The 12,127-nt window shown below is 42.2% G+C and overlaps 1 protein-coding gene and 1 non-coding gene across 2 annotated transcripts in view; one reads left to right on the top strand and one right to left on the bottom strand.

Moving 5' to 3' along the window:
* LOC126473320 (activating transcription factor of chaperone) overlaps positions 1-3,728 on the bottom strand; it is a 49,334-nt gene extending 45,606 nt beyond the window's left edge. Inside the window, exon 1 of the mRNA XM_050100303.1 lies at positions 3,573-3,728. The gene's annotated coding sequence lies outside the window, so the exon portion shown is untranslated. The remainder of the gene's footprint in view (positions 1-3,572) is intronic.
* Positions 3,729-10,604: 6,876 nt separating this feature from the next.
* Positions 10,605-10,679, top strand: Trnas-cga (transfer RNA serine (anticodon CGA)). Its single transcript has one exon. It is a non-coding gene; the product is annotated as a tRNA-Ser (tRNA).
* Positions 10,680-12,127: the final 1,448 nt, after the last annotated feature.

Genomic DNA, 12,127 nt, shown 5'->3' with positions numbered 1-12,127 from the left:
CTTTGTAATGTGGGTGTGACACTTTATGATACTCCTCACATTTCCTTTCCACGACATTCCAGCTGGTAAAAGTGGAGAATACAGACAGTTCTATTTATTACATGCTGGCAGAGCAATCTTCGTAGCACTTGGCATATGGTGTGAAGCATGTGAATACTTCAACAGCTGCCCCCCCCCATTTTTTTTTTAGCCACACAGAGAGTATTAGGTAGATGGCATATTACAGAGCAGTAAATTGAAAATAACATGTCTCAATTGTGCAGTAACTTTGTGATCTGCAACATCAAAAACAAATTTATATTCTGTCCTAGTTTCCAAACCCTTAGGCACTAATATACAGGGTTATTACAAATGATTGAAGCGATTTCACAGCTCTACAATAACTTTATTATTTGAGATATTTTCACAATGCTTTGCACACACATACAAAAACTCAAAAAGTTTTTTTAGGCATTCACAAATGTTCACTATGTGGCCCTTTAGTGATTCGGCAGACATCAAGACAATAATCAAGTTCCTCCCACACTCGGCGCAGCATGCCCCCATCAATGAGTTCGAAAGCATCGTTGATGCGAGCAAGCAGTTCTGGCACGTTTCTTGGTAGATGAGGTTTAAACACTGAATCTTTCACATAACCCCACAGAAAGAAATCGCATGGGGTTAAGTTGGGAGAGCGTGGAGGCCATGACATGAATTGCTGATCATGATCTCCACCACGACCGATCCATCGGTTTTCAGATTTCCTGTTTAAGAAATGCCGAACATCATCATGGAAGTGCGGTGGAGCACCATCCTGTTGAAAGATGAAGTCGGCGCTGTCGTTCTCCAGTTGTGGCATGAGCCAATTTTCCAGCATGTCCAGATACACGTGTCCTGTAACGTTTTTTTCGCAGAAGAAAAAGGGGCCGTAAACTTTAAACCGTGATATTGCACAACACACGTTAACTTTGGTGAATTGCGAATTTGCTGCATGAATGCGTGAGGATTCTCTACCGCCCAGATTCGCACATTGTGTCTGTTCACTTCACCATTAAGAAAAAATGTTGCTTCATCACTGAAAACAAGTTTCGCACTGAACGCATCCTCTTCCATGAGCTGTTGCAACCGCGCCAAAAATTCAAAGCGTTTGACTTTGTCATCGGGTGTCAGGGCTTGTAGCAATTGTAAATGGTAAGGCTTTAGCCTTTCCCGTAAGATTTTCCAAACCGTCGGCTGTGGTACGTTTAGCTCCCTGCTTGCTTTATTCGTCGACTTCCGCAGGCTACGTGTGAAACTTGCCCACACGCGTTCGACCGTTTCTTCGCTCACTGCAGGCCGACCCGTTGATTTCCCCTTACAGAGGCATCCAGTAGCTTTAAACTGCGCATACCATCGCCGAATGGAGTTAGCAGTTGGTGGATCTTTGTTGAACTTCATCCTGAAGTGTCGTTGCACTGTTATGACTGACTGATGTGAGTGCATTTCAAGCACGACATACGCTTTCTCGTCTCCTGTCGCCATTTTGTCTCACTGCGCTCTCGAGCGCTCTGGCGGGAGAAACCTGAAGTGCGGCTTCAGCCGAACAAAACTTTATGAGTTTTTCTACATATCTGTAGTGTGTCGTGACCATATGTCAATGAATGGAGCTACAGTGAATTTATGAAATCACTTCAATCATTTGTAATAGCCCTGTATATCCCGAGAAATGGTAAACTGCGGGGAATAAACTCCAAACCATATTGAAACCATGCAATTTGCTATATAAAAGTACACATTGTAAATATATGGGCATCCTGATAGGCACTGTCGCTATTCTTAGATTTAGCCCCCATTAACTGAGACAGCAGTTCGCATTTTAATCTCTGCACGAGGCATCCCAGGGGTTAGTTAATTTCCCTCATTTAATTTTTGCTGTGACAATTAGAAGCCCCAATTTCAGTGTATAAAGTAGGAGAGCATGTAACTATCATGTCCTCCACATCTGAAAAGTAAAGGAATGCCTTTGAATTCTATTCAAAGGTATGCATGTATGTTGTGTATTCCACACCATGTGCCCAGGATTTTATATTTTAAATCTGGTAGCTTGTAAACAAAAACAATGATGTTTACATTTGTTCCCGCACATCTTGAATGTAGCACTATTTGACGGTAATCAACTAATAACTGAAATTTGGATAGTTTGAAGCACACACATGGTCATCTTCAAAATATCCACTGAAAGAAGTACATAATTATGCCATGCTTTAGTGTATGGTAACTGAACCATTTTCTCTCTTTTACACTAAGGGCTTCACATTAAATGTGATTGCTCATAACATTATCATTCTAAAATACCAGAACAGTTACAATGGAATGACACTAAAATGAACAACTAACAGTAAAACTAGCGGAACAAACAACCAATTGGCCAAACACTAACTGGATGAAATTTCACTCCTCTGAACAAGAAATTGCAGCAATCTACAACATCTCAACAGTAAAAAGAACTTAAAAAGACACCAGTTACCGTAAGCAAAGTATATGCTACACTCAAAGTATGTGAGAAGAATGTGTACAGAAGCAAGATCATTTTCATTTGCAGGTAATGTGTTAGCAAGTGTGCCATCACAACATGCATCCCACACAACTGTGAAATTGTTAACAGTTGTTCTGTGAACCTCTGCTGAGTCTGTAAAGCAAGGGGACATGTCCTTGACAAGCTGCAGCCTTTGATCAATCTGGGTTGTGCTTTAGTATTGTAACTTACTGTTCTGCACATGGAGGGCGGAAATACATGTTTCAAACCCAATCAAGTACACAGTTTTCACCTGTCACATATCAGTAGAAGGTTGAGAACGGGATTATTTCGTATGTCAGTACACCAATTATCAAGAATGTGTGTCACATGCCATGCATTATCATCAAATGCACTTCAGTTTTTCGGCTAGATTCTGTTACAAGTAATGGCCTTATGTTCTAAATATTTACAAGCGTTGCGTGGCACCTTTTAATACCCAACAAGAATATTATGAACTATAGAATCCTATAAAATCACTCTTAATCCCTAAAATTTGTATCAGTAACCCAACTATCAATTAACATATTTATGTACCATTCAGTTTCGTATACTTAAGATATACGCAATGAAAATTTAATACAAAGACATGCCTATAGGTTTATTTATATTTAATTCAACAGGCCAAACTCTACGAAATCTGTGTAGGCCTGCATACTTTTTTTCGGAGAGCGACAAAAGCGAACACATTATGACACACTATTATAACACACTATAACATGTTCTCGCCTAAAACGAAATATTGTCAAATCATAGGGTACGAATCAGCGACCGTAGTGTCACATAAACACAAGAGGCATCTACTGTAAGCTGCAAACAAAGATGTGAGTATGGGAAGTGCGAACATAAATGTAGTAACCTGTTAGTATAATTAAAATATTTACTTTTTTAAGAAATGCTTACCTCCGTCACATCAAATTTCTCGAAAGTACACATACTTACAGAGGGCACCCTTCGTGGTAATGGCATACGCGGAAGGACGCACCAATATGCACAGTAGTAATGTTAGCACTAAAATTCGTGGAATGGCAATACTTACTCCATTTTCGTAAACTTTCTCCTGCACACTAGGTGCGCGACGCTTTTAAGCGACTAGTTCCCCATTTTTACGGCGATATAGAACGAGAGAAATTTTTCACGTGCTTCTTGTATCGTGTCATGGGGACGAATGGGTGGATGAATACTAGAGCGCTCATATGTAGTTATCCTCCTCCGCGTGCTACTTCAGTATTCGTAACAAATACTGCTTTACCAGCTTTCCAAAATCAAAAATGATCGGATTAAAGTGTGTAATTATTACAGTAAATTATATGAAACAATTAACTGATTGAAAAAAATACAAATTTCGCTTGTTATAAGGGACTACTTTTTTGTGCGAATGTCATTGCTTCCACCTGTCACAATGTTGCATCAGAAACTTATATGACGTCATTGATGGTTTGTATTTGGGTTCCTTTAATACATATGTTGAAGACAATACCAATTTCTCGGTAAATCTCTAAATAGTACATCCATCTGAAATTTAAAAGCTACCTGTGTCTGTTTTTAAGACAATGTCCTTTTCTATATTCGTCATATGGTATGGACGTTTAATCGAAAACTTACAGCCTCCGCAAATGTCTGAAAGCCAAGTATTTTGTAGAACGTTTCTGTCGTATTGACTTGATCATCGATCAGAAATACTTTTTGTAATTAACAGCAATATCACCACGGTATCAAAACACGTCAGGTGCAACTTTCATGCCCTAGCGCTGTTTATAGTGCAACAAAAGCAACGTAAAGCGTTGTCTATGCAACCATGTTCGTGTAACCAATGTACTTTTGGTAGGTTGATGAACTTCCAACACATACAGCTTTATGGGGCACTCAACCATGTTCCAGTTTGTTTTTCAATGGCCCTTATTACAACTTTTAACTGTTCCAACAGTCTGAGCTTCAAATAACTTAAATACTCGGGCCCACGTATCGTTCAAAATTAGACGAAAAAATGAGGTGTCGGTATGCAAAACGTTTGTCTGCACGTAACGTAAGACTGAGGCAGTATAATCCCCAACTTTCGATCTTATAGTTCCAGTTTGCAGAGTGTTCAAGACATTTCTGACGAAAATGTACTAGACAATTAAAAGCGCCTTTTTTTCGATGTGCTGCACAAGACAACTGTTTTTGACGTGAAAAATGGATATTTTGGAGGCATCTCAGATTAATGCACAAGTAATTTCTGCTGGTATACCTACGGGGCACAAAAAACAACATAAATTTCCAGGACTTGAAACACAATACTGCTTGGTTAATTGTTATGGTACCGAGTGCATCGAGTAAGAAACTCCTTCCTGGATAACATCTTACGCGGTCAACAGTGGTCGTGTTACTTCACGTCATGGTTTGCGAAGTTCCGCTGAAGCATAGGTAATGCATTTTTCCGTTAGCAAGCTAGAGGGAAGTGAGTGTACAGATAATCAGGGCTGGTCTAAGCCCCAAGAGGCAAGCGTCAGGAGCCGTTACTGGGGGTGCCATACTGAGACGCACCCCGGCGCAAAATTTTTGCGCAGGGTGTTTCATAACTAGTAGCAGAAACTGACACATGTATACTTATATGATAACAGAAGCAAAACCGTTCCAATAAATATGCGTGCGCAAACAAGCCGTCTGTGAGATAATAAGCAACATTGGGAGTTCATAAAAGTGATGATGGTTAATGGCGTTCCTCACGTATTGTTAAATGAGCCATGATGGTTTTGGAAGAGTGAGATACACGTTGTAATGTGTGGTTACCAGCCACCACTGACTCCAGCATCAAATATTGTCATAGTCATTATAAAGGTATTTGAAATACAGTAAAAACTGGCGATTAACGTCTCCATCTAATGGGCCTCAAATTTCGTCCAAGACTTACCTTAATAATAAATACAATACTACTTCAGCAAGTTCATAGAGTATATGAGTACAATACATGTCATAATTTATAGGCCCTACGTGTGTACTTGTTAAAGAAGCATTCAGTGTGTCGACTACACAACATTTTATTAACACAATATTTCTCTATTGTACCGTGCATAAATTTGTGTTTTCCTTTCCTGTAGCATAAATTAAAATTTTTAAGATCTTCAACAGGTTTCAACCACTTTCGTGGCAAATTTTCTGAAATACTTGTTGTTCTCATGTAACTTAAAACTTGTGCAGTTAAACAATTCCAGTTATTTAAAACACCACTGTAAAATTTTCGTATTTGTTTCTCAGCTTTTCCAATGAGAAGTGATATAATTTGTAAGTTATGTAACTGAAAATTTTCACTGTTCAATAAAAAAAACAGATTTTATACTTTCATTTTTTACATCCACTTTAACAAATTTAACTTAAAAAGGAATTGTTCCTCCTTCTAATATTCAGCACTGGAATAAGATTAAATATTTTTTAAACGCACTTCCACAATTACCAGATTAAGATTGTAATGAAAGTTCTTTTACAAAGAGTCCAAGTAATGTCGGAGAGAAAGGTGGAGGAGTGTTTGGGAAAATCAACCTGAACTGGACTGAAGAAAAATATATGTTTACTAGTACATCAATTCTTGTCATTATTGACTAGCCCAGATTATGAACTCATTGTAACTCATGGTGCACTTGAATAAGTGTGTATGAGTACAGTGGTTGGTTTTGGGGAGGGGACCAAACTGCGAGGTCACCGGTCCCATCGCATTAGGGAAGGGTGGGGAAGGAAGTCGGCTGTGCCCTTTTAAAAGGAACCATCCCGGCATTAGCCTGAAGCGATTTAGGGAAGTCGTGGAAAACCTAAATTAGGATGGCCAGACACAGGTTTGAACGGTTCAAAATGGTTCAAATGGCTCTAAGCACTATGGGACTTAACATCTGAGGTCATCAGGCCCCTAGACTTAGAACTACTTAAACCTAACTAACCTAAGGACATCACACACATCCATGCCAGAGGCAGGATTCGTACCTGCAACCGTAGCAGCAGTGCGGTTCCGGACTGAAGCGCCTAGAACCGCTCGGCCACAGTGGCCGGTGTTTCAACCATCGTCCTCCCGAATGCGAGTCCATTGTGCTAACCACTGTGCCACCTCACTGAGTGGTAATGTAGATAGGCAACATACTGTTTAAGTTGAGAGGCAACTGTACAGTGCGGGCATCTAATAAATGTAAAAAGGCAAGAAATTCAAACAGTCGCTTGGCTGAGCAGGTTTCAGAAATATGGGCTCATTGTTCCCCTTATGTAAACAAACCAGCCATGTGAAAGGCCTAATTACAATCCTTATGTAAACAAACCGACCACTTACATCTTTATCCAGTGTTTATTTAAGTCGAATGTATTATCCTAGTTACTATAATCTATGACGCAAAATGGCCGCAGCCGGCCAGTGTGGCAGAGCTGTTCTAGGACCGCGCGACCGCTAAGGTCTTAGGTTCGAATCCTGCCTCGGGCATGGATGTGTGTGATGTCCTTAGGTTAGTTAGGTTTAAGTAGTTCTAAGTTCTGGGGACTGATGACCTCAGATGTTAAGTCCCATAGTGCTCAGAGTCATTTGGACCAAAATGGCCGCCTCACATTCAAGGTCATTCTCCTCCCCTCCCCTTCCCTCCCCTCCCCTCCCCTCCCCTCCCCTCCCCTACCCATCCTCCCCTCCTCTTCCTTCTAGAACAACTGGGTGGCAGGAAATTCAAATGTGCAGTATCCTATTGACTGTGTGGGAGCCAGTTAGCTTAATTATTATAATTTGTAACTTAAAATGACATCACAGTTAAACATGGCGCTCCATACGCTATGGCATTACAGTGTATGTGAGATAATGGCGGGAAATTCAAAAAATCCAAGTGATATAGCATGCATCTACCAGTATTGTGTTAGGAAAAACACACCAGCACATTGCTAGTACAGAAGGTATACAGGGTGAAAAGTATTTAAACCGACAAACTCGGGGAGGTTGTAGAGGACATCAAAACAAATATTTTTCCCTAATGTCATTTTGTCCTATGAGGAGTACTTAAATCAGTAGAGGAAGGTTTCTCTGGCGGCGAATTAATTAAACAAAGAAACACTTTTCCATTTTTTATGACCAAGAGACAACACACTAACACAACCCAATTTCAGTTGCAGTAGACTGTCAAAAATGCCTCCATTGACATGTAAACAAAGGTTACACTGTCGATTCATGTTCTTTCTGAGACGGGCAAAAACCCCAGGAGTATCCTGAATTGTTCCTACTGCTGCTACTATCTGGGCAACCACATGCTCTTCTGATGCAACCGGAGTTACGTAAACAAGGTTGTGCACCTCTCCCCACACAAAGAAGTCCAGAGAGGACATATCTGGGGATCGAGCAGGCCATGGTACAGGACCACCTCTGTCAACCTACGTTTCTGGAAACCGTCGGTCCAGGAATCGACGCACACGATGACTGAAATGTGCCGGCACCCCGTCATGTTGGAACTACACGCTTTGTCTTGTAGGGAATGGGACGTCTATCAGCAATTATGGCAATTCTCTGGCAAGAAAATTGTAATAGTGCCTGCCATTTAATGACCTAGGTAGCAGATACGACCCACACATTAACGAAGAACCGCACTTGATGAGCGCTAGTAACTGTGGCATGTGGGTTATCCTCACTCCAAACATGCGAATTGTGCATGTTGAAGACTCCATCACGTTCGAACGTTGCTTCATCGGTAAACAACCCAGAGGATGGAAATGTAGGATGCATTTCACACTGTTCCAGGTACCACTGCGAAAACTGCTCTGGATGGATAAACAACTGGTTCCAGGTTGTGGATACGCTGTAAGTGAAATGGACGTAACAATTGCTCTCGAAGGACTGTTCTTACATTCGTTTGATTCGTCACCATGTTTCGTGCAATTGCACGAGTGCTGATTGAAGGATCCCGCTCCACATGCTGCAAGACAGCTTCCTCAAATTGCAGCGTTCTTACCGTGCGACGGCGTCCCTGTCCAGGTAATCTGCTAAATGACCCGGTCTCACGCAGACATTGGTACACAGCAGAAAAGGTCGCATGATGCGGTATACGGCGATTAGGATATTGTTGTTGATAAACCCACTGTGCAGCTCGTCCGTTGTGGTGCGCTACGTAGTACGCACCAACCATATCAGTGTATTCACTCCAGGTGTATCGCTCCATTAGTAAACAGAGACAATGCACTGCTACACTGGTGGACAGCAGTTGCCTGCAACTGAAGCGCGTAATACGCCCTCTAACAACTGAAGATCGTAATACGAACTCTAACAACCGAAGAGCGTAATATGGCCGCGCATCTACCTGTTTTTGAATATGATCTTCAAACGCTCTGCTCCCAGATCCCAGTCCATTACTTAAGTACGACCTGGCTGGACAGTACTAATGGCAACGTTGGCTTCAATCGTCTCGTTCAAGCACAATGGCTGGGTTTTCTCTGTGTATATACCGATGGCTCCAAAATTCCGCAAGAAGAGTGTACAGGATGCACTTTTTTCTGCCCTCAGATCCAGATCCGCAAAACCTTCAAACTGCCTACGAGCACTTCTATTTTTACGGCGGAGACAGTGGCAGTCTTGGAAGCACTTAAGTTTGTCTCTAGCACTTACTTCCCCAAGATACTGATAGTATCTGACTCGCAAAGCGTTCTTAAAAACATTTAGTACAGTCGATGGAACAAAACAACCAAGAGTTATATCTTGGATGTGATATCTGAATATATTCGCAGCACACGCACGGGCCGGACGATCCATCTGTTGTGGGTACCTTCCCACTCTGGTATCCTCTATAATGATGAAGTTGATGCATTAGCCAAACAAGCGGCAACCTTAGGCACCGTCCTGGATCTGCACCTTCCTTATACAGACTACTTACGTGAAGTCAAGGATCACGCAAGACAACAATGGCAGGAAATGTGGAACGTTTCTCAACAGACAAAAGGCGGTTATTACGCAGTGCTACAACCTCGGATTCCTTCACAGCCGTGGTTCATGAGGACACATCTGGACCGATCCACGATTTCTACCATCATAAGATTCCGCTTCAATCATGCCTCTTTCCCACAACATCTACATCGGATCAACGTTTACAGTTCACCAGCATGTGAGTGTGATCCTGAGTCGGAAGCTGATGTCAACCACATCTTATTTATGTGCCCCAAATTTGACTGTGAACGGTTGGTCTTTCTGAAGACATTGCTGAGTATGGGCTACAATCTTCCTCAATCAGCTTCTTCTCTTTTGTGTACTAAAGACGTTCGTCTATATAAAGTGTTAGTTAACTTCATCAAGAGTACTGGTCACAATCTGTAGGTTTTAATGGTGTATGTAAATTATAAATATGTCTTGCTGATGAAGATATTTCAGAATTGGTGTGAATGGTAAGCCAAGGCACTTTTAATTATTTTCCAATTCAATTCAATTCAATTAAAACATTATGTACAAACCTGTAACAGTTAAGCTTTTTCCAGAATGAGATTTTCACTCTGCAGCGGAGTGTGCGCTGATATGAAACTTCCTGGCAGATTAAAACTGTGTGCCCGACCGAGACTCGAACTCGGGACCTTTGCCTTTCGCGGGCAAGTGCTCTACCAACTGAGCTACCGAAGCACGACTCACGACCGGTACTCACAGCTTTACTTCTGGCAGTACCTCGTCTCCTACCTTCCAAACTTTACAGAAGCTCTCCTGCGAACCTTGCAGAACTAGCACTCCTGAAAGAAAGGATATGCGGAGACATGGCTTAGCCACAGCCTGGGGGATGTTTCCAGAATGAGATTTTCACTCTGCAGCGGAGTGTGCGCTGATATGAAACTTCCTGGCAGATTAAAACTGAAACTGTGTGCCCGACCGAGACTCGAAATCGGGACCTTTGCCTTTCGCGGGCAAGTGCTCTACCAACTGAGCTACCGAAGCACGACTCACGCCCGGTACTCCCAGCTTTACTTCTGCCAGTACCTCGTCTCCTGCCTTCCAAACTTTACAGAAGCTCTCCTGCGAACCTTGCAGAACTAGCACTCCTGAAAGAAAAGTTTGGAAGGTAGGAGACGAGGTACTGGCAGAAGTAAAGCTGTGAGTACCGGGCGTGAGTCGTGCTTCGGTAGCTCAGTTGGTAGAGCACTTGCCCGCGAAAGGCAAAGGTCCCGAGTTCGAGTCTCGGTCGGGCATACAGTTTTAATGTGCCAGGAAGTTAAGCTTTTTATTCTTGTAAATATGCATTTCTGTATTTGTTTATTCAATTACGTGTACATTGTCACTATGTGTTGCCGATGGCTAAATTGAGTACACACTCAAAGGCCGGAAAAAAAATCCTCATAGGAAAAAATGACATTAGGGAAAAATATTTGTTTTGATGTCCCCTACAACCTTCCAGAGTTTGTCGGTATAAATACTTTTCACCCTGTAGAACTTGTTCTTGCATTATCATTATCTTGTGTAGCAGTACGACAGGAATGTGAGAGGGATGCACTTGCGTTTATTAAACACTGCAATCCGCAAAACATGCATCGCCATACACGTCAAGAGGCATGTGAGTACACAACGCTTCTCAAGCTAGGCCGCAGCCACCACCACCGACAGCCTCCAGCGACGCCCCGCCACCGCTCGCTGCCGCCACCGCTCATCATGAACAAGGTACTCCGGCTACAAGCTCAGTTACGCTACTGCAATGTGAGAGATAAGCGCCCCCATCCACTGTAGAATGAATGATTCCAGTGCAGTGTGAGGCTAAGGGAGAAGCCACCAGTGCAGGGCATAAACACAAAAACAGCCCACCACCTCAATCACCTGCTGTAGCAGATGTAACTCGTCTCCTTGCTCCACATGCCCGAGGCGGCATCTAAAACGAACGCAGATACTCTGAGGAAGATGTATACCGCTTATCAAAACCTCATCTAATTATAAAAGTTATCTGAGAAGCGTGGATACGTGAGCTTGCTTACATCTAACTGATGTGCAGTCTACAATGTGCGTACACTTGAAAGGTCTCTGTTGGATTCCTTTCATGTTAATTTCTTAAATCTGTTGTCATTTACGGCATAAATTCCTGTTCTAAATTTACTGTGGTGTTTCTGACTATCTGGGAGGAGACTGAGCAGTGGAACGTGTCACTTTTACTCATAAACAAGAACGATCTGTCACACCACTATACTTTAAAATACAGTTTATATGTAATTCATGTCACACAGTCTCATACGGAACCTACATCCGCTTTCTTTTATATACTGTATATGATAAGATACTGTCATCCCCCTTCCCTTCTGTGTGAGAGGATGAATGAGCAAATGTATTTCTAGTTGCATGCTTGATGGTAGCAGACAAGCCTGTCTGCTAGAGAACAGTAGGACCAACGTCAGAACAGGTAGCTACGCTTTCTAAAAGCAGAGAGGTTTCTATTCTTAGTATGGTCCTGTCTGTCCCTTGTCATGTTGGTATAGGAAGCTGCCTCTCTGGTCACTTCCGTTTGTATCTGTTAAGCACTCTCGGTACGGACCCAGGCAGTCCGTTCACGGCGAGCGTCTGAAGTGGTAAGATCTCCGGCTAAGCGCGTCTCTGCTCAGTCAGTAGGACAATGGATTTCTTAAGTTCAGCCTAACTGAAAATTTAATCACCTTTAT

Source organism: Schistocerca serialis, chromosome 4 (assembly GCF_023864345.2).
Source record: "Schistocerca serialis cubense isolate TAMUIC-IGC-003099 chromosome 4, iqSchSeri2.2, whole genome shotgun sequence".
Classification (NCBI taxonomy): domain Eukaryota; kingdom Metazoa; phylum Arthropoda; class Insecta; order Orthoptera; family Acrididae; genus Schistocerca; species Schistocerca serialis.
The sequence above is the reverse complement of the archived record's forward strand: the minus strand, read 5'-3'. Positions and strand labels throughout refer to the sequence as shown.